Raw genomic sequence first — 19,511 nt, 5'->3', positions numbered from 1 at the left:
ATGTCCAAGGGAAGGAAAAAAAATGAACTTACTAACTTAAAGAGAGCAAGAATTCACCCTTCCTTTACTTTTGTTGTTGTTCTACTTTGGCCTGTAACAGATCCTATGAAGCAGCCCCAGTTTGTGAGAGCAAAATCTTAATTACTCAGTCAACAGATTCAAATGCTAATCACTCCCAGAAACATTCTCAAAGATGCCTCTCACCCTCCAAGAAAAAGTGTTACCAGCTATTTGGGTATCCCTTAGACCAGGGAGTTAAATAAAATCTCCTATCACAATGGGATTACTAATAGCCTGGATACTGCTTAGGAAAGAGTCTCTGAGTTTGAGGATATGTCAATAAAGATGAAGAGAACTGAAAAGAGAACAAAGACTGAGAACATGTAAACAAATAATAAGGCCGATGGGACAACTACTAAAATTATAACATATGTCTAATGGGAATACCACACAGAAAGAGAAAATAACAGAATAAATGTTTCATAAAATAATGACTGAAAATTTCCACCTAATTAATGTCAAACAACAAACCACAGATCCAGGAAGCTCAGAGAACACCAAGCAGAATAAACTTCTAAGGCACTATGACTAGGCATATCATTTTCAAACTACAGAAAATCAAAGGTAAAGAAAAAATGATTTTGAAAGAAACAGTATAAAAAAATTTTACCTATGGCATGGCCAGAGTGGCTTAGTTGGTTGATCATTGTCCTGTGTACTGAAAAGTTGCCAGATGCATTCCCAGTCAGGGCACATACCTGGGATGTGGTTTGGGTCCCAGGTTGTGGCATGCATGAAAGGCATGTTTATCCCCCCACCCCTTCCTCTCTCTCCATGTGTGTGTAATCATACCTATAGAGGAGAAAAGATAGGCATTAAATCCAACTTCTTTTTTATTGTTTAAAATACTACAAATAGTAGTACATATGTCTCCTTTTTTCCCCAATTGACCTTCTTCTTAGAGATGATACAGGTAAGAACAGAGTGGAGTGATATATTAAAGTGTTTAGAGAAAAACTACAACTGACCTAGAATATGTAAACTGTGAAATTATTTATCCTGTAAGGAAAAAATAAAGACTTATTTAGACATACAAACCTTAAAATAATTTTTGACAGTAGATCTTTCTATGAGGCCAGCATTATCCTAATACCTAATGCAGAAAAGACATTACATAAATGAAAACTATAGAACAATATCTTTCATAAACATAGACTCAAAAATCTGCAAGAAAGCATTACCAATTCAAACCCAACTATGTATAAAAATAATTATACACTATGACCAAGTGGTAGTTATTCCAAGTATGCAAAGTTGGTCCAACATTTGAAAATCAATTAATATAATTCATCACATCAACAGACTACTAAATAATATCATTGAGCAATAAAAAGAAATGAACTATCAAGCCATGAAAAGATAGGGAGGAACCTTAAATGCATATTACTGAATGAAAGAAACCAGTCTGAAAGGTTACATACTATATGATTACGACTGTATTATATTCTAGGAAAGCCATAACTCTGGCAGTAAAAAGATCAGTGGTTGTTAGGGCTTTGGGAAGAGGCAGAAGAGATGACTAGGTGGAGCACAGAGAATTTGTAGTGTGTAAAAATACTCAGTATCTACACTAATAAAAGAGAAACATGCAAATTGACTGTACCTCCACTACGCCCACAAGCCACGCCCACCAGCGAATCAGGAGTGAGTATGCAAATTAACCCAAGCAAGATGGCTGTGGCCCCAGAGTGAGCAGGAGGTTTGGGTTTTCCTGGCAATGGAGGAAGCCAAGCTTCCTGTCCACTCTGGCCAGCCCTGGCCTCTGCTCAAGGCTACAAAGTTTCAATTATAGAAGATAAATAAATCCCAGATACCAGGGCCTCCGCTTGGGTCGCCAGGGGGCGTGACCGGCCTGAAAACCACCACAGGTCCCTCGACCAGGCTGCCCCACACCCCAAGGGAACCCCCACCCTGATCTGGGACACCCTTCAGGGCAAATCAGCCAGCCCCCACCCGTGCACCAGGCCTCTATTCTACCTAATAAAAGAGTAATATGCAAATTGACCATCACTCCACACACAAGATGGCTGCCCCCATGTGGTCAAAGATGGCTGCCCCCATGTAGACACAAGATGGCCGCCACAAGATGGCCATCAGGGAAGGGCAGTTGGGAGGGACTAGGCCTGCAAGGGAGGGCAGTTGTGGGCGATCAGGCCAGCAGGAGAGGGCAGTTGGGAGTGACCAGGACTGCAATGGCGGGCAGTTGGGGGCAATGAAGCCTACAGAGGAAGGCAGTTAGGGGTGATCTGGCCTGCAGGGGAGGAAAGTTGGGGTGGACCAGGCCTGCAGTATTAGTTGTACCTTAGTTGTACATTCTATAGGTTTGCACAATTATATAATGACATGCATCAATCATTCGGACATCCCTCAAGGGGTCCCAGATTGGAGAGGGTGTGTGCACTGGGCCTCTAGAAATGAGGCCAGTGCTTCATTTCTAAATTACATAATTACCCTAGAATTTTTTACAGAGAGGAAGGGAGAGGGATAGAGAGCTAGAAACATCAATGAGAGAGAAACATCAACCAGCTGCCTCCTGCACACCCCCTACCGGGGATATGCCCGCAACCAATGTACATGCCCTTGACCGGAATCGAATCTGGGACCTTTCAGTTCGCAGACTGATGCTCTATCCACTGAGCCAAACCGGTTTCGGCAACCCTAGAATCTTTAAGTAATATATTGTACCCTCTCCAATCTGGGACCTCTCAGGGGAGGGTAGTTAGGGGTGACCAGGCCTTCAGGGGAGGGCAGTTAGGGGTGACCAGGCCTGTGGGGGGGCAGTTAGGGGAAATCAGGCTGGCAGGGGAGCATTTAGGCATCAATCAGGCTGACAGGGGAGTGGTTAGGGGGTGATCAGGCTGGCAGGCAAAAGCGGTTAGGGGCACTCAGGAAGGCAGGCAGGCGAGCAGTTGGGAGCAAGCAATCCTGGATTGTGAGAGGGATCAGGCCTAAATGGGCAGTCAGGCATCCCTCAAGGGGTCCCAGATTGGAGAGGGTACAAGCTGGGCTGAGGGACACACACCCCCATGCACGAATTTTGTGCACTGGGCCTCCAGTGATAGTATAATGATTGATGCATGTCATTATATAATTGTCCAAACCTATAGAATGTACAACTCTAGATGTGAATTAAACTATGGACTCTGAGTGATTATGATGCCCATGTAGATTCATAATTTATAACTAATGGATCACTCTAATGGGGGCTGTTGATAATGGTAGAAGCTATGTATATGTGAGATCAGAGGTTATATGGAAAATGTCTGTACCTTCATATTTTACTCTGAACTTAAAATTTTTCTTTAAAAAATAGTTGTTAAAACTAAAACATAAATAAACGATAGTTTTTATTTTTTCCATCTTGATATAAAATACATATTTTGATATTATAATCACATATAGCCATGATTATTTTGAAATATAGAGATATCTTATTACATATTCTGTTAGTGAATAAATTCACAATTACGTGTTTTATTTAGAATTCTATTACTGCCCAGTAAATTGGAGTGGAGTGCCCTCTATTCACATACTTACTTAACCTAATGTTCAAGTAGAGGCCGGTGCTTCATTTCTAAATTACATAATTACCCTAGAATTTTTAAGTAATATATTGTATCCTTCATTTAGCATATTTTTAAACTTGATATGAGCTAAAGGGTTAGGTACTTGTTTAAGAAATAAATAAATAAATCTGACCTGAACTGTTAAATTAGCTATCCAGCTGTCAGAGTTATTCTGTACATAATGGTAAACAACAGGATTGGGATGTAAGTTCCCTTTCTTTTAAACTCTTAGGGTTTGGTTTAGAATGAGGATTATTTTTTAACCCTTGCATCTCATCTGTAAGGTAAAATGAGTAGGCTTAACTGTTTCTGGGGGCTTACCTGTCTCAAAAATTATATAAACTGATTGTAGAAATGGTGGGAATGGAACAACTTCTAGTAAGAGCTAACAATTTTGATGATTAAAAATCATCAGAACATAGGTTTTAAATTTATATTAGTAGTATCTATGTGTAAAGAACTAAAATATAAAATAATTTCAAAAATAAATTGAGATAATAGGTATTCAACAGCTCATAAAGTAGATAAGTAATTATATTATGAAAAAGCAACATAAATGTTTTTCAACAGGGGCAAAAAAGATAGCTAATAGTTAAGAGCAGCTAGTAGACCTGAAGGAAATGAGGGTTGTGATTTAAGTTTAAATTCATATAATTTTAATTGTATTATAGATTTCAACAAACCATAGACTCAAGGTCTTATTGAATCACACATTTGGACAGAACTATAAAGGGCTTCTATTGTCAGATTTACTATCTATAGAGCTTTTTGCTTTATTTTTTCCTCTCTATTCCCTTCTGCAACCAGGACTACTAATATTTTATATGTATTGAGTTACTTTGACATTTTGCATTGACATTCACTTTAAAATTCAAATTAACAATTAACACTTTGGACTTTCTCTTCTTCTCTTCTTGTCTTGCTTAGGAAAGCATACTTTTTATTATTAATTTCTGACTTTAAAGATGCCTTTTGATTCTGAACATGAATTTTTTGTTCTTAAATGTGGATGAAGACATTGTCCTTCCTCATGGTTTTATTGTGATTATCACAATAAACTCTGTATTAACATGTGCTTTGTAAAGCATAGAAGTTGTGTATTATTATCACTGAATTTACATGCAATGATTTTTCATGTTTTATGCTCATTTCTTTCCACATCGCCAATTCAGAATTTAGAACTAGACTGTCTGCCCTCCAGGACATCATTAGTGGTGACCTTGTCACTTAATGTTAACTATATACCTCATTCTTCCCAAGGTTGAAAATGGCTGAAAGACAGTGCAAGTGAAGCATTGACAACAAGAACTGAGGTGGGCAGACACAGGCCTTATTTCCTGTGTCTGTCAAAATAACATCCGATCTCCACCTTGCTGGATCTGTTTCATTATTTTGGCCAGATCTGAGAGTGCCTTTCAAATTCTTTCTTTTGCAGAAATGTTTGGACCCAGAAATACCAACATGTTTATTTTAAATACATAACATTTTAGGGATCAATTAATCTTTGCATAATTAGAAAGCTATGCTTCCATAACATATATTAAAAGTTTAACCATGTAAAAAAGTAAGAAAATTAATAAAGAAATAGATGAGTGTCACTAAATAAGCCAGAATGTTTCTTAATAAACTTGCACTGAATTGGTGCATTTAATTCTGTAATCTAAGTATTATTGAATCAAGTAAGTATTTTTATGATTATTATTTTATTCATTTAGTTTGATTACAGGAATATTGCTTTGTTTCCTCCTGTGCTTATACATATTTCCATTTTATTATACTTTATTTGGTATCATATTTAAAATAGAAATGCCATATTAAAAAAGTGGACATTCTGTTTCTCCCAATAGTTATTATTAAAGCCAAAGGTAAATGGAATTATCATTTTTTACACATGCGCCATACATCAGTAAGTTGAATCATTCTCAGGCCATTAGAAACAAAGTGTTGTTATGGGCTTAGAAAGGAGAAATACAAGGGACTCTAACCCTACTACAACTTTAGTATCCAATTTTAATCAGCAGAAGACTTGCTTTATAGCCAGGTGGAAACATTTCACACTTTAACCAAATGTCTGTGAAGTGTTTTTCCATGCCTCATCTAATTTGATCCTTACAGAAGTCCTGGAGTAGGTAGATAGGAGACTCAATGGAATCCTATTTTCTTTTCATGAGTCAGAAAATGGAGATTTAGAAAGCTTAGAAACTGGACCCAAATGAAAAGAGTAAGAAATGGTGGACCTTGAAAATGACTTCAAGTTTTTTCACTGCACTAAATATAGTCAAATACTGCTGCAGTTAAATATTTTACCCTTTGTTCTCCCTGCATAATCTACAATAACAATCTGCTTCATGTTGATACTTACTGCTGAGTTGCTGACAATTCCCTAAAAGAGAAGTTGGGGTGCTTCACTGGGCTGGAAAAAGTTTAGCTACATCAGAAAGCAAGTCTAATTAAGGAAGTTTATTCTATATATATAAAAGGCTAAGTTGACTCACCCATGCTCAATACATACTAGGTGTACTGGATAATAATGTGGATTTTTTTCAATAGATGGAGTTACACATATGTTGATATATATGAAATTTGATATGTATGCTATTTTGTTGTATTGACAGCAAGCTTCAAAACTTCATATGTCAAATTTTCTAAAGGTGTTAACATCATAGAGATTTTTATGCTTAAAAATGTTGAATTTCATGCCAAAAAAAAGAGCATTTGCGGGAAGTTTTAATTCAGTACTTTATTTTGAAGAAAAGTGCTGCTGAATACTTCGAGAAGCTTATGGTGAACATGCTCCATCTCAAGATACTTGTGAACGCTGGTTTAAACGCTTTAAAAGTGATGATTTCAATATGAAAGACAAAGAACGTCCAGGTCAACTGAAAAAGTTTGAAGACCAACAATGACAAGCATTATTGGATGAAGATGCATGTCAAACTCAAAAACAACTTACAGAAAGATTAAACATTGCTCAGCAAACAATTTCCAATCGTTTACAAGCAATGGGTAAGATTTTAAAGGAAGGAAAATGGGTGCCACATCAACTGAATAAAAGACAAATGGAAAACCAAAAGGTCATCAGTAAAATGTTGCTTCAATGGCATGAAAGAAAGTCTTTTTTGCATCGAATTGTGACTGGTAATGAAAAGTGGATTTATTTTGAGAATCCCAAATGCACAAAATCATGGGTTGATCTATGCCAACCATCAACTGCAAGGTCAAATCACTTCAGATAGAAGACAATGTTCTGTGTTTGGTGGGATCAGGAAGGTGTGGTGTATTATGAGCTTCTAAAACCAGGTGAAACTGTTAATACTGATTGCTACTGACAACAAATAATCAATTTGAACCAAGCTTGATCGTGAAATGACCAGAATGTGCCAGAAGACACAGCAAAGTTATTTTGCTTCATGATTATGCAAATCACACACTTCAAAACCAGTTAAAGACATGTTAAAAGATCTTGCCTAGGAAATATTAACCCACCCACTGTATTCACTAGACCTTGCTCCTTCAGATTACCAATTGTTCTGATCAATGGCACACACATGCTCGTTCTAAGCAGCACTTCAAAATATATGAAGAAATGGAAAATTGGGTCTCTGAATTGTTTGCCTCAAAACAAGAAAATTTCTATTGGGATAGTATCCACAAATTACCTGAAAGATTGGGGAAATGTGTAGCTAGCAATGGACATTACTTTAAATGCAGCTCTTTTGATGTTTCTCTTGAAATTCTCCTGTTTTGACTACATAATCTGCATTGTTAACCAGTACACCTGGTATAAATCTCTTGTCACCACACGTGTGTCTTTCCTTATGTCAATGTCATTCGTGAATTTTGTTGACACTTCTATTATAGAGAAAGGGTGAATAGAGATATTGAAATATTTCTAATTAATTTCCTTTCAAATTCATGCACTGGGCCACTAGTCCTAATATAAAAAAACCCAGCATCCATAACATCCAAAATGACCAAAGACTGGACCGACCGGAAGGCAGTGCTGGGTTGCCATGGCGATCTAGCACTGACTGCCCGCTCCTGTGGGTGCCACAACCCAGCAATGACTACCAAGGAGGCTGTGGATCAGGCCCAAAGAGAGGGCTGGAGAGATAAGCAGGGTCTGATTTGTAGCCTCTGTGGCAGCTATTGATCAGCCCTTGCCTCTCTCTTTCTCTCGGGGCCAGGCCAGCAGCCATCCCTCTCTTTCGGCCTCTGCTGGGGCTGATGATCAGCCTCACCTTTGTGATCAGGCCCATTGATAGGCACGGAGATGCTGACTGGCATAGAAACCAACCATTCAGGACCAAATCTAGGTGAAGTGCAAGGAGCCAATGGCTGCCTAGGAGGCGGAGCTTTTGACGCTGACTGGCATAGAAACTGATCAGTCAGAACCTAATCTGGAACTGCAAATGCAGAACCTAAATTGGGGGCTGAGGAGGAGTTTTAAGGGCAACAGCTGTTTGGTATATGGTATAAGAAAGTGATTCAATTTTTTAATGACTGGTTTGGCAGTATAGTGGACATGGCTGTCTATCAGTCCAGATATAAGGGTTATGTATTTTTGTCTGCCAAGTGCATCTCTTCCTGATTAAAAAATGCTCCTCCCCCACATTTAAGCAATATTATATATCCTATATAATCTATCTATACTACTAAAAGAGTAATATGCTAGCTAATTAGACTAGGTCAACCAGCCTTCTTCCAGATGTCTGACTTCCTTATGTACAAAGCCATGGTGGTGGGGTCCAAGTCAAAGGCCATTAGGGTCAATCAGGCTGGCAGGGCAGGACAGTTGGGGGCAAGATCAGGCTGGCAGGGGAGAGAAGTTAGGGGTGAGATCAGACTGGCAGGGGAGGGCCATTGGGGGCAAGGTCTGGCCAGCAAGGGAGGGCAGTTGTGGGCAACGAAGCCTGCAAGTGAAGGCAATTGGGGGTGACATCAGGCCAGCTGGGAGGGCAGTTAGGGGTGATCAGGCAGCCAGAGGCAATTGGGGGCAACATCAGGCTGGCAGGAGAGAGCAGTTGGGGGTGAGATCAGGCTGGCAGGAAAGGAAAGTTAGGGGTGATCAGGCAGGCAGGCAGAGGCAGTTAGGGGTGATCGGGCAGGCAGGCAGGTGAGCAGTCAGGAGCCAGCAGTCCAAGATTGCAAGAGGGATTTCCAACAGTTGGGATCTGGCCTAATCCAGTGGTCAGACATCCCCCAAGGGGTTCCCGATTGGAGAGGGTGCAGGCTGGGCTGAGGGAAGCCCCCCATGCATGAATTTCATGCATCGGGCCACTAGTCTATATATATAAAAAGCCAGCAACCATAACGGCCATAACGACTGTAATGACTGGTCACTATGACAACCACTGTGGCCAGCAAACCAGCATTATCAGAGTGTAGGGCCAGCCGGCCAACCTTGCAGCCACCTCCCCCTGCCAGCCTGCCCTTGATCGGACTCTCCCACCCCGATCAAGAGCAGGGTGGGCCAGACAAATGCCCTCTCCCTTTCCCCTGGCCAGCCCCGCACCCAATGAGCCTACCCCACCATGATAGGCCTGCAGCTCCTCTTCCCGACCAGCCCTGCCCCTGATTGCCCCCCCACCCCAATAGGGTGCAGAGCTGGCCTGCCTACCTCCCACAGTCCCTCCCCCCACCTGGCCCCACCCCATATTGGCCCCCCCACCCCGATCAGGGGCAGGGCCGCCTGGCCAACCACCCAGGGCCCCTCCCCTAGGCCTTTGGGCCCCAATCAGTCCCCTTACCCCAATTGGGGGCGGGGTGGCTGGCCCACCAACCACAGCCCCTCCCTATGGCCCCCCACCCCAAATCGGTCCCCCAACCCCAATTGTGGGTGGGGCACACCGGCCAATCGCCCAAGGCCTCTTTTCTCAGCCGGCCCAGCCCTGAATGGGCCTGATAGGGGCGGGCTGGCCAGCCAACCTCCCGCCATCTCCTACTCCCAACAGGTCCAGTACCAATCTGCCACGATTGGGGCTGGGCTGGCCAGACCCCACCCATGCACGAATTTGTGCACTGGGCCTCTAGTGTAAATATAAAGATGACATACATGAAGTAAGATGGTTGTAAGGAAAATCAAACATTGGGAGAAAGATATCATAGGAAGAAATGGAGAGATAATACCAATATTTACTCATTCCAAAGGATCCCCATTCCAGTTAGGAAGGAAGAAATTAAACAAATAAACAAATATATTTCATAATTTTGTTTCTTTTGGATAAAAACTAGCCATATATCCAAATTCGCTTCCTATACATAGGTTTTTGTTTTGTTTTGTTATTGTTACTTTAAAATTTTTAACGTATATAGAATACTAAAACAAAAAATTATTCATATGCTTGACTTGAATTGATAGGAGAAATATGACATATATGCATGTAAATATATTATCTGTATATATATATATATATATATATATATATATATATATATGTTCATGTGTAGTATAGGAGTGTGTAGGTTTGTGTTTGTGGATTTAAAGCAAAGATGAACTTATTCTATGCAATGAAATAATGTGATGATTTTCACTAACATACAGAACTCTCACTCTAAAAAAGTTGAGAACTATTGGAACTGATTCTGGACTCAGCAAGTAAACAGGATTTGTTTGACCAAAATTAATTACACAAAATGCATTTGCCTTTAGTTGGACTTGTGTTCTTTAGTTGGCCACTGTTGGCATCATACATTATGATGTCAGTTTTCATTTTTAGACATGAAAACTCCCTCTCTGTTTCCTGAAGACTTTTGATTTATGTCTTCTGTTTTTCAGAGGCATATCATTTCTAAAAGTTTGAAGAAAATGCTTTTTTCTGGAATACAATAAAACATTCAAATAATCTGAATGGAGAATCTAGAGCTGAATTATAATTTAGGACTTTATGATCACACTAGAGGCCCGTTGTGTGACATTCATGCACTTTGGGGGGTCTGTGCCCTCTTGCAGACCAGGACCCCTCAGGGGATGTCCGACTGCCAGCTTAGGGGAATGGCTTAAGCCGGCAGTCAGACAGCCCCCAAAGGGTCCTTAACACTGCCTCAAAGGTGGGAGAGGCTCTTGATACTCCCTCTGCTCTCACCAACCATAAGCCTGGCTTCTGGCTGAGCTGCACTCTCACTGTCAGAGCTCACTGACCACCAGGGGGCAGCTCCTGCATTGAGCGTGTGCCCCCTGGTGGCCAGTGCACATCATAGCGACTGGTCATTCAGCTATTTGGTTGATTTGCATATTAGGGTTTTATTATATAGGATACAACCTACCCTCTGACAATAATGCATATCAATGATAAGCCAGATTTTATGGTGTAATTCACATTTATAAGTTTATAGAATGATGTTTATTTTACTAACAAAATCAGAGATTAACCAATGCATTTGCAAATAATTTTGGCATGTTTAATTCTTATCTTAAGCAGGTGAAAGTGTGTGTGTGTGTGTGTGTGTATGTGTGTGTGTGTGTATGTGTGCAGAGAGATAATGCACATTCACATATATATATACATGTATACAAGCATACATACACAGACAAACAATATATATAAGCATAGAAAGAAAAAAACTTACAGAAAATTATAAAGAAATAAATAGAAATAAATAAAATATATCAACAGTCAATTTATAAAAATAAAAAATGATATAATCATATGCAATATATTTTATTTACTGGTAATCAAGGAAACATACATTATAAAGTTCATTATATTGTAGTTTATAAGATTAGGAACATTTAAAATCTGTCATCACAAAATATGAGATTGTGACTTAAAATTTTATGTACTATTGACAGGGATGTAAAGTGGTATAATCTTCCTATTAATAGTTTTTCGCCTACCTGAAAATATGTTATTTGTATGTCTTTAGACCCAGAATTCCACCTCTGTGAATTTACATTAAGGAAAGAAAAAATAAAGGCTGCAAAAAAGATAAGCGAGAATGTTCATTACAATATTATGTAAAGAGGACCCTGTTTTCTTTTAAAATGCATAAATTGTGTTAAATTACATAGTGAGATATTAAAATAATAGTAGAATCATTATTTCCAGTCACTGAGATAACATATAGTAATGAAAACTTATTATATTCTAGGTATCATTCTAAGAACTGGGATTTTTTTGGTCAGAAGAAAGGTGTGAAAGCAATTGACCTGCTCATTTTCTGTCCTTATTAACAGAGGAATACCCCTAGGGAAAGACAGAAAGTGACAGAATCTAATCTACTTGTTGATAAGTAGACTCCTTAACAAATAGACTAATAACATTCTCTATGAAGAGAATACTTACATGGAATGATTTCAGCAGGATGTCCCTGGGAGGATTGCTTATAGGTAGAATGCATACAATTTTCAGGCATGGATCCCTATAAAATGTCACGTTAACCATCCAATACTTTGGTATATAAGATGGTGTCATAAACGAGATTATCTCTGTGAAAAGGAACCCATATCTTTCGCTTAGAGAGAACTCACCTATTTTTCTAGCTTAAAAAAAGTGTGTCTCACTGTACTCCCTTCCACCCCAATAAAATTTAATAAAAATTAAAAAAAAGGAAAGTGTGTCTCATTTGGGAATGAAGGACCAGGAGCCACCATCAAAGTCTCATTTCTCTGAGAATTGATTTCCAGTACTCTTGATGGTAGGTATTTTCTTTGACTTATAAAATCTGATATGGGATCTGTTTTTTTCTGTTAGCACCACTGAGCTAACTCAAATGAAAAGGTTTAAAAATTAGCCCTCACCGGTTTGGCTCAGTGGATAGAGCGTTGGCCTGTGGATAGAAGGGTTCCAGGTTCGATTCCGGTCAAGGGCACATGCCTGGGTTGCGGGCTTGGTCCAATGTGCAGCAGGCAGCCAATCAATGATTTCCTCTCATCATTGATGTTTCTACCTCTCCCTTCCTCTCTGAAATCAATAAAAAAAATATATATATATATGTTTTAATATATTTTATTGATTTTCTACAGAGAGGAAGAGAGAGGGATAGATAGAAACATCGATGAGAGAGAAACATCGATCAGCTGCCTCCTGCACACCCCTACTGGGGATGTGCCCGCAACCAAGGCACATGCCCCCGACTGGAATCGAACCTGTGACCTTTCAGTCCGCAGACCGACGCTCCATCCACTGAGCCAAACCAGCTTTGGCAATAAAAATATATTTAAAAAAAAAATTAAGAAAAGTTTTAAAAAATAAAGGAGATTCTCTTTCACTCCTTTACTGGATGAGCTTCTGAGAAGAGTTGATGTCTAAATAATAATCTGAATATTAAAAAACAAGCCATGGAAAGAATGTGGTAAAAGAGCCATGTGAAATATTTGAGAAAATATTTTTAACAGATTTAAATCAAAATCAAAGATCTGGAGTCTTTGTGGTCTGAGATCTTGTTTGTACTCCTAAAAATAATTGAATATGTTAAAGAACTTTTGTTTTAGGGGTGCTATATCTATCTCTGTCTACCATATCAGTAATTAAAGCTGATAATTTAAAATATATATTATTATAACAATTAAAAAATACTATACCCCTTACATGTTAACCTAAATAATGTTTGAATTTAATGTTATATTCCAAAAAAAATAAATATGGAGAATCTCAGTATAGTACATTTTCCAAAATTCTTTAATATTTTATTATACAATATTTGAATTATTATATCTTCTGTTTTTTTTTTTTAATCTGTGGGATATCATAGTTTATATAGCCTCTCCATCACAGAAACTTCCCACAAGTGGTGAGGGATCAAATTTAGGAATATATAGTCTTACTATTATAATAAAAACTAGAGGTACAGTGCACTAATTCGTGCACCAGTGGGGTCCTTTGGCCTGGCCTGTAGGATTGGGGCAAAACTGGCTCTTTGACATCCCCTGAGGGGTCCTGGATTGTGAGAGGGTGCAGGCCAGGCCAAGGGAACCCACTGGTGCACGATTGGGGCTCAGGAGGGACATGAGAGGTTGGCCAGCCAGAGAGGGATCATGGGAGGGCTCCATGGAGTGTCCAGCCCATCTCGCTCAGTCCCAATCAGCCGGACCCCAGCAGCAAGCTAACTACTGGTTGGCGCATCTGCCCCCTGGTGGTCAGTGCACGTCATAGTAAGTGGTTGAGCGGTCTTAGCATATCATTAGCATGTTACGCTTTTATTGGTTGAACAGATGACCAGACAACCAGACACTTAGCATATTAGGCTTTTATTATATAGGATAGGTTTGACTTCTTGAAAGTGTATTGGTGATTTAAGGGATACACAGACCATAATTTAAAACCTTATAATCCTAAAAATCAAGTAATGTATTTGAGTAATGGCCAGAAGATATTTAGTTGGAGTAACATGAGGGAGGGTGATATGGGATACAGAAAGCATGACATCAGAGACGTAGACAGGAGCAGGTCACTTATGGCCATGTAGATAACAATTTCAGACTTATTCAGGAATTCAGACTTATTTATTTATTTTTGATTGATTGATTGTTTTTGGAAAGAGAAGAAGGGAGAGAGGGGGGCGAAGAGAGAGAGAGAGAGAGGAGAGAGAAATGTTGATTTGATGTTCTACTTATTTATGTGCTCATTGGTTGATTCTTATGTGCCCTGACAGATATTGAATGCACACACAACCTTGGTAAATAGGTACAATGCTCCAGCCTCCTGAGCTACCCCAGCCAGGACAAGATTTATTCTTGTTTCAAAGGAAAATTGTTGCAAGATATTATAAGGAGTGATTTAATCTGATATATTTTAGAAAATCAACTCTGGTAGCTTATGGGAAATTTAGGCTGATGGGGGTGGGCAGAAAAGGGTTATTAGCTAGGAGGTTTTTACATTTATAGGCAAAAGCGATGGTGGCTACTGATAACAGGTAAAGATTGTTACTCTTTTCACAATATCATCATATGGAAGTAGCACATCTTCTTGTGGGAGAGTTATCTTATTTCTCTGCTGAAATTATACTTACCTGATGGAAGATGCCAGTCATAGTGGTACTATGCAATTACTCTGGGAATGTAACCTCTTCTCACATACATTTCAGTAAACAATAAGTAAAAGATGCAAAGTATCACAAACTTGGATAGAAAGTCGTGGAAAACAGTCACACACCAAGTTGCAGTTAACACTCACAAACAGCTGCCCACACTGACATTTTTTAGGATTTGGTTAAATTAATAAATTCCTCATCTTTCCCTGATCGTATTTAATGTGAGTGGTTGTCATATTCAGGCTAAAGAATCTTTATTAACACATAGAATTATTCTATAATTAGTAAAGTAAAGGTATAAACTATTATATCAAATTAATAATCTGGTTACAGAGTTGAATATATTATAATTTTATGTTTATGATTAAAAAAAGTCTGTCAGTATTTTTATTAACAGTGATATCAGTGGTTACCATTGAATAGTAAGATTACTCTTGCTTATTTACCTGTTATGATTTTTGAAAATTTAAAGCAATTACTAGAGTAGTAATTTTATCATTGAAAAGGCACTGTGAAAAATTTCAAATATTATCCTACATAATAAAAGCCTAATATGCTAAGTGTCCAGTCATCCAGTCGTCTGTTCAACCAATCAAAGTGTAATATGCTAATGATATGCTAAGGCCACTCAACCACTCGCTATGACATGCATTGACCACCAGGGGACAGACGCTCCAACCAGTAGGTTAGCTTGCTGCTGGGGTCCAGCTGATCAGGACTGAGCGAGATGGGCCAAACATGCCCTGGAGCCTTCCCACAGTCCCTCCCCAGCTGGCCAACCTCCTGTGTCCCTCCCTGGCCCTGATTGTGCACTGGTGGGCTCCCACGGCCTGGCCTGCACCCTCTTGCAATTCAGGACCCCTTGGGGGATGTCCGAGAGCCAGTTTCGGCCTGATCACGCAGGCCAGGCCAAGGGACGCCACTGGTGCACAAATTTGTGCCTCTAGTTAATAATAATTATAACATAATTTGGTCTTAAGAATAAGTCAAGAACTTCTTATGAAATTGGATATCTCTGTCCTAATGCTCAGATTTTATACATCAATAACATAAATAATTTAAAATAAATGCCCACATCAGAAACACCAGATTCATCCTACTACAAGATAACCTTATCATATGTAAACAAAAGTATTAAATATATGATGTTATAGTGTGTATTGTTTTTATTATTTTCAAAATCCTTTATTGGAATCTATATAATATAAGTCTACTATGCAAATTGACCGAACGGCGGAACAACCAGCAGAATGACCGATGGCTGTGACGCGCACTGATCACCATGGGGCAGACGCTCAATGCAGGAGCTGCTCCCAGCCCGCAGGCCCCAGGCCAGCCAAGGCAGGTACCAACTGGGGGCCCCTGATTGCCCCGCCAGTCGCCCCACAGATCGATCCTGATTGCCAACCAGGCCTAGGGACCCTACCTATGCACAAATTTCATGCACCAGGCCTCTAGTCTAAACATATTTGACAAATACAAAAAAATATATTAGTTTTATTTTTACATTAATCCCAAATCTATGGAGTATTATCTGAAAGGTTAAGAATAAACTGAGTTATGAATAAATTGAAATACATTTTATTGTTCATAACTATTAGATTCACAATAAGCACACAGTCCAGTAAGTTTTTTGAATCTTTATGCATGCATTTTAATGTGAGCTGTGCATGTTAATGGCTTCAGCCAAATTATGAATGCTACATTACAGAATATAACAAAGACTGGACTATAGATAAGTAAGCTCTATTAAACAGAAATGACTTGTTACATAAAGTGTCCTTGCAGTTCTATTTTATGTATAGCTTCTTGTATTTGCAGCGTTTCTGAACATTTTCATTTAGGTTTAAACCAAGTGAAACATACACTTTTCCACTTCACAGTCAGAATAATACATTTTCTTTAAATGTTTTACTTGCTACTTAAGATTCATTTGGAAATGTACACTTTAATTTTAATAAGATGCAATTCTGACAATGTGATGTAAGATACAATCAAGTGTGACATAACTCTTTAAATGTCTATTATTTTGTTTGCGTTATAGTTAGTAGTATATTTTTGGTTGATATTTCCAAATACAGAAGACAGTGTTATGTACCTTCCAAAACTAAAGATAGATTTTTGGAAGTTTTCTAGGGCAAATTGAAAACACACACATAACACACACACACACACACACACACACACACACACACACACACACACACACCGTTTACAAGACTGCTGTGGAAATCCAGTAGGTGGAGACATCTCAGTTTCTTATCTGTCTAGTCACCAGTTTGAATTGCTTTTCTTGCTTAGTTGCTTTTGAATGGCTATAGACATTTTGGTTGTATTTTTCAATCAGACAAAATTACCACCTGGCTTTGGATCTAGAATCTATAGCTGTGGCTCATATCTCATTGTTGCCAGTGTGACATTATTTAACTCTGGTAAATAAATATTTTGTCCTGAAACAAACTAGGTGTTTTCACAAAGAACCATCTGTCAAAGGCCTCTGCCAGGAACCTGGTAAATATTCCTTTCTGTAATTGGATTTCCAGCTTCTTTTTACAGAAATAATGCTGCATAATGAGAGAAAGTCTATTTTGAAATAATATTTTATTTCCATTCCGCACTTTTATCTGAGTGCTTCTATTCAAATTTGAATAATCTCCTCAAGTTACAAAGCATGATAACCAGTGATTTTATATTACACCTGCCTCTTCAAGGTCAAGTCTCCAGAGAGAAGACAGGGAGGCATATGATGGGAATCACTTTGTATGTTAGGGGATTTTGAAAATCATATAAGTGTTGTTGTCTAAACAATATTAGCAATAAAAGCCTGTCCGTGGGATTATTATAAAATTTATCTACCATTTGATAAATCTAATTTTAAAAGGCAATTATATTTTGCCCTGATATTTGTTACACCATCTTTGTGATAAGACTGTTGAAATAATCTATTTCAGTAAAGGTGGCATATACAATCCAACATTAATGAAAGGTTATATTACATATAAGAAAAGCAATGAAGCCTTAAAAAGAGAAAAGTGTCTAGTATGTGGCAAGCATCATACTATGTAGCCACTAATATTATGTGCATAGATCATACAGTAAAGTGAGGGAGAGAGAAGATATTCAAATAATCACCCACCCACCTAAGTAATTAGACACCCTGAAATACTTATCAAGGCAAAGTACAAGTAGCTATACATATTAAAACTAAGTTGCAACATAGATAGCATTATCTTAATTAAATATAGCACTTATAAGTGATAATTATCAAAATGCATATGAAGTCTAAAACAACAATTATATTGGGAGATAAGGCATGGGAAGATGGTTATATTTTAATAGTCTGAATTATTTTTACTTTGCCAATACAATTTAATTATAGAAAATACCAATTGTAGAAAAATGTGAAATTATTTTAGTACAAATTAATTGATAAAACTTTTAAAATTTCATCATTTTAACATGTGATAAAATAGATTACATTATTTAAAAATCAATTTTTATAAACTCACTGTTTTTCTTATTTTAAAGCAAATATCTGCAAGTTCAATTGCATTGATCAGAAATTCTACTCATTGATTTGCAGCTGCACTAGCTCAGTGGAAATTAGAATGATCTGCTTGTTTTCATCAATATGATAAGCTTTCATACATAACAAACAGAGGAGTCAGTGACTTGACTGAGAAGAAGAGTTTATTTCCAGGGAAGTAGAAATGTTTTCTCTGTAGACCCAAGGTCAGCAAAATAGAGCCTGCAGGCCAAATCTAGTCCACGGCCTATATTTTAAAAGGGCTTCAAACCAAAAATGAATATTGAATTTTAAATGTTTAAAGCCGTGGTCGCCAACCGGTGGTCTGTGGACCACTGGTGGTGGTCCGTGAGGTCCGAAAGGTTGGCCACCGCTCATTTAAAGAAAGATCAAAAGAAAATTCTGTCATTTAAGGACTCCCATTCCTGGGCTGCTAGATTCCCTTAGATGTTTCTTACCTTTGTTTTTCCTTCTTCTGCGAGTCAGGGGATCTAGAATGTAAAAAAGCAGTTTCCTTCTCTCAGCTGGCAGGAGGCACTGGCAGTCTTTTCCTCTGTGCGGTAGGTTCTTATTATGGAGAACATGCGACACTTAATTCACAAAGTTTCCTTTTTCCCTTGCCCTGTCAGAGCCATGAAGACATCTCTCTAGGTTCTTAATCATGAGAACCTGAAAGGGTTCTTAGAGGTAAAACCTATGAATGTGTGCCCCCCACCCCACTCTGCCAAAGACCATCACCTCTGGCATTTCCTCTCTCAAGTTAGTCCATACCCAGCCCCCATCAATTCATCAAAATGAGATAAAGGAGATATATATATACTACTATATGTAATACTTTAAACAATAATAAAAAATAAAATAAAATAAAATAAAATGAGATTTAAGCATTCCTATCAGTTTTTTTTATTCTGATCAAAGAAAGCAAATCGTGGCTGTGACTCTTTGGATTCTATCTCCTGCTCCAGATTGCAGGATGGGGGTACCATGTAACCATGCTTCTCTGATGAGTCCAAAGAAAGTAATTGATTTTCAGGGTTTTTGTTTTGTTTTGTTTTTATGGATGGTAATGACTGCTTATAACCATATTGCATATTAGAGCTGAAATAGAAAGTCTGTCTATCATACTATTTAACCCATCATTGGAACAGATGTCCAATGAAGGAAATTTCAGAATACTAAGAGGAAACAGAATTTTTACATAGACACAAAAATGAGAGACCCCCTAAAATGCTTACTATTAAACTGGTTTGCAACTGTCCTGCAACAATACATAAAATATTTTTCCTTCATTCAGTATTTATACTTTTCACACACGGCATGTACTAGAATCACCAATAATGTACACATTATAGTTCACAGTTTCTACAATGTATACATTATTCAACATA

Source organism: Eptesicus fuscus, chromosome 2, assembly GCF_027574615.1.
Source record: "Eptesicus fuscus isolate TK198812 chromosome 2, DD_ASM_mEF_20220401, whole genome shotgun sequence".
NCBI lineage: Eukaryota > Metazoa > Chordata > Mammalia > Chiroptera > Vespertilionidae > Eptesicus > Eptesicus fuscus.
Note: the sequence above shows the minus strand (reverse complement) of the source record.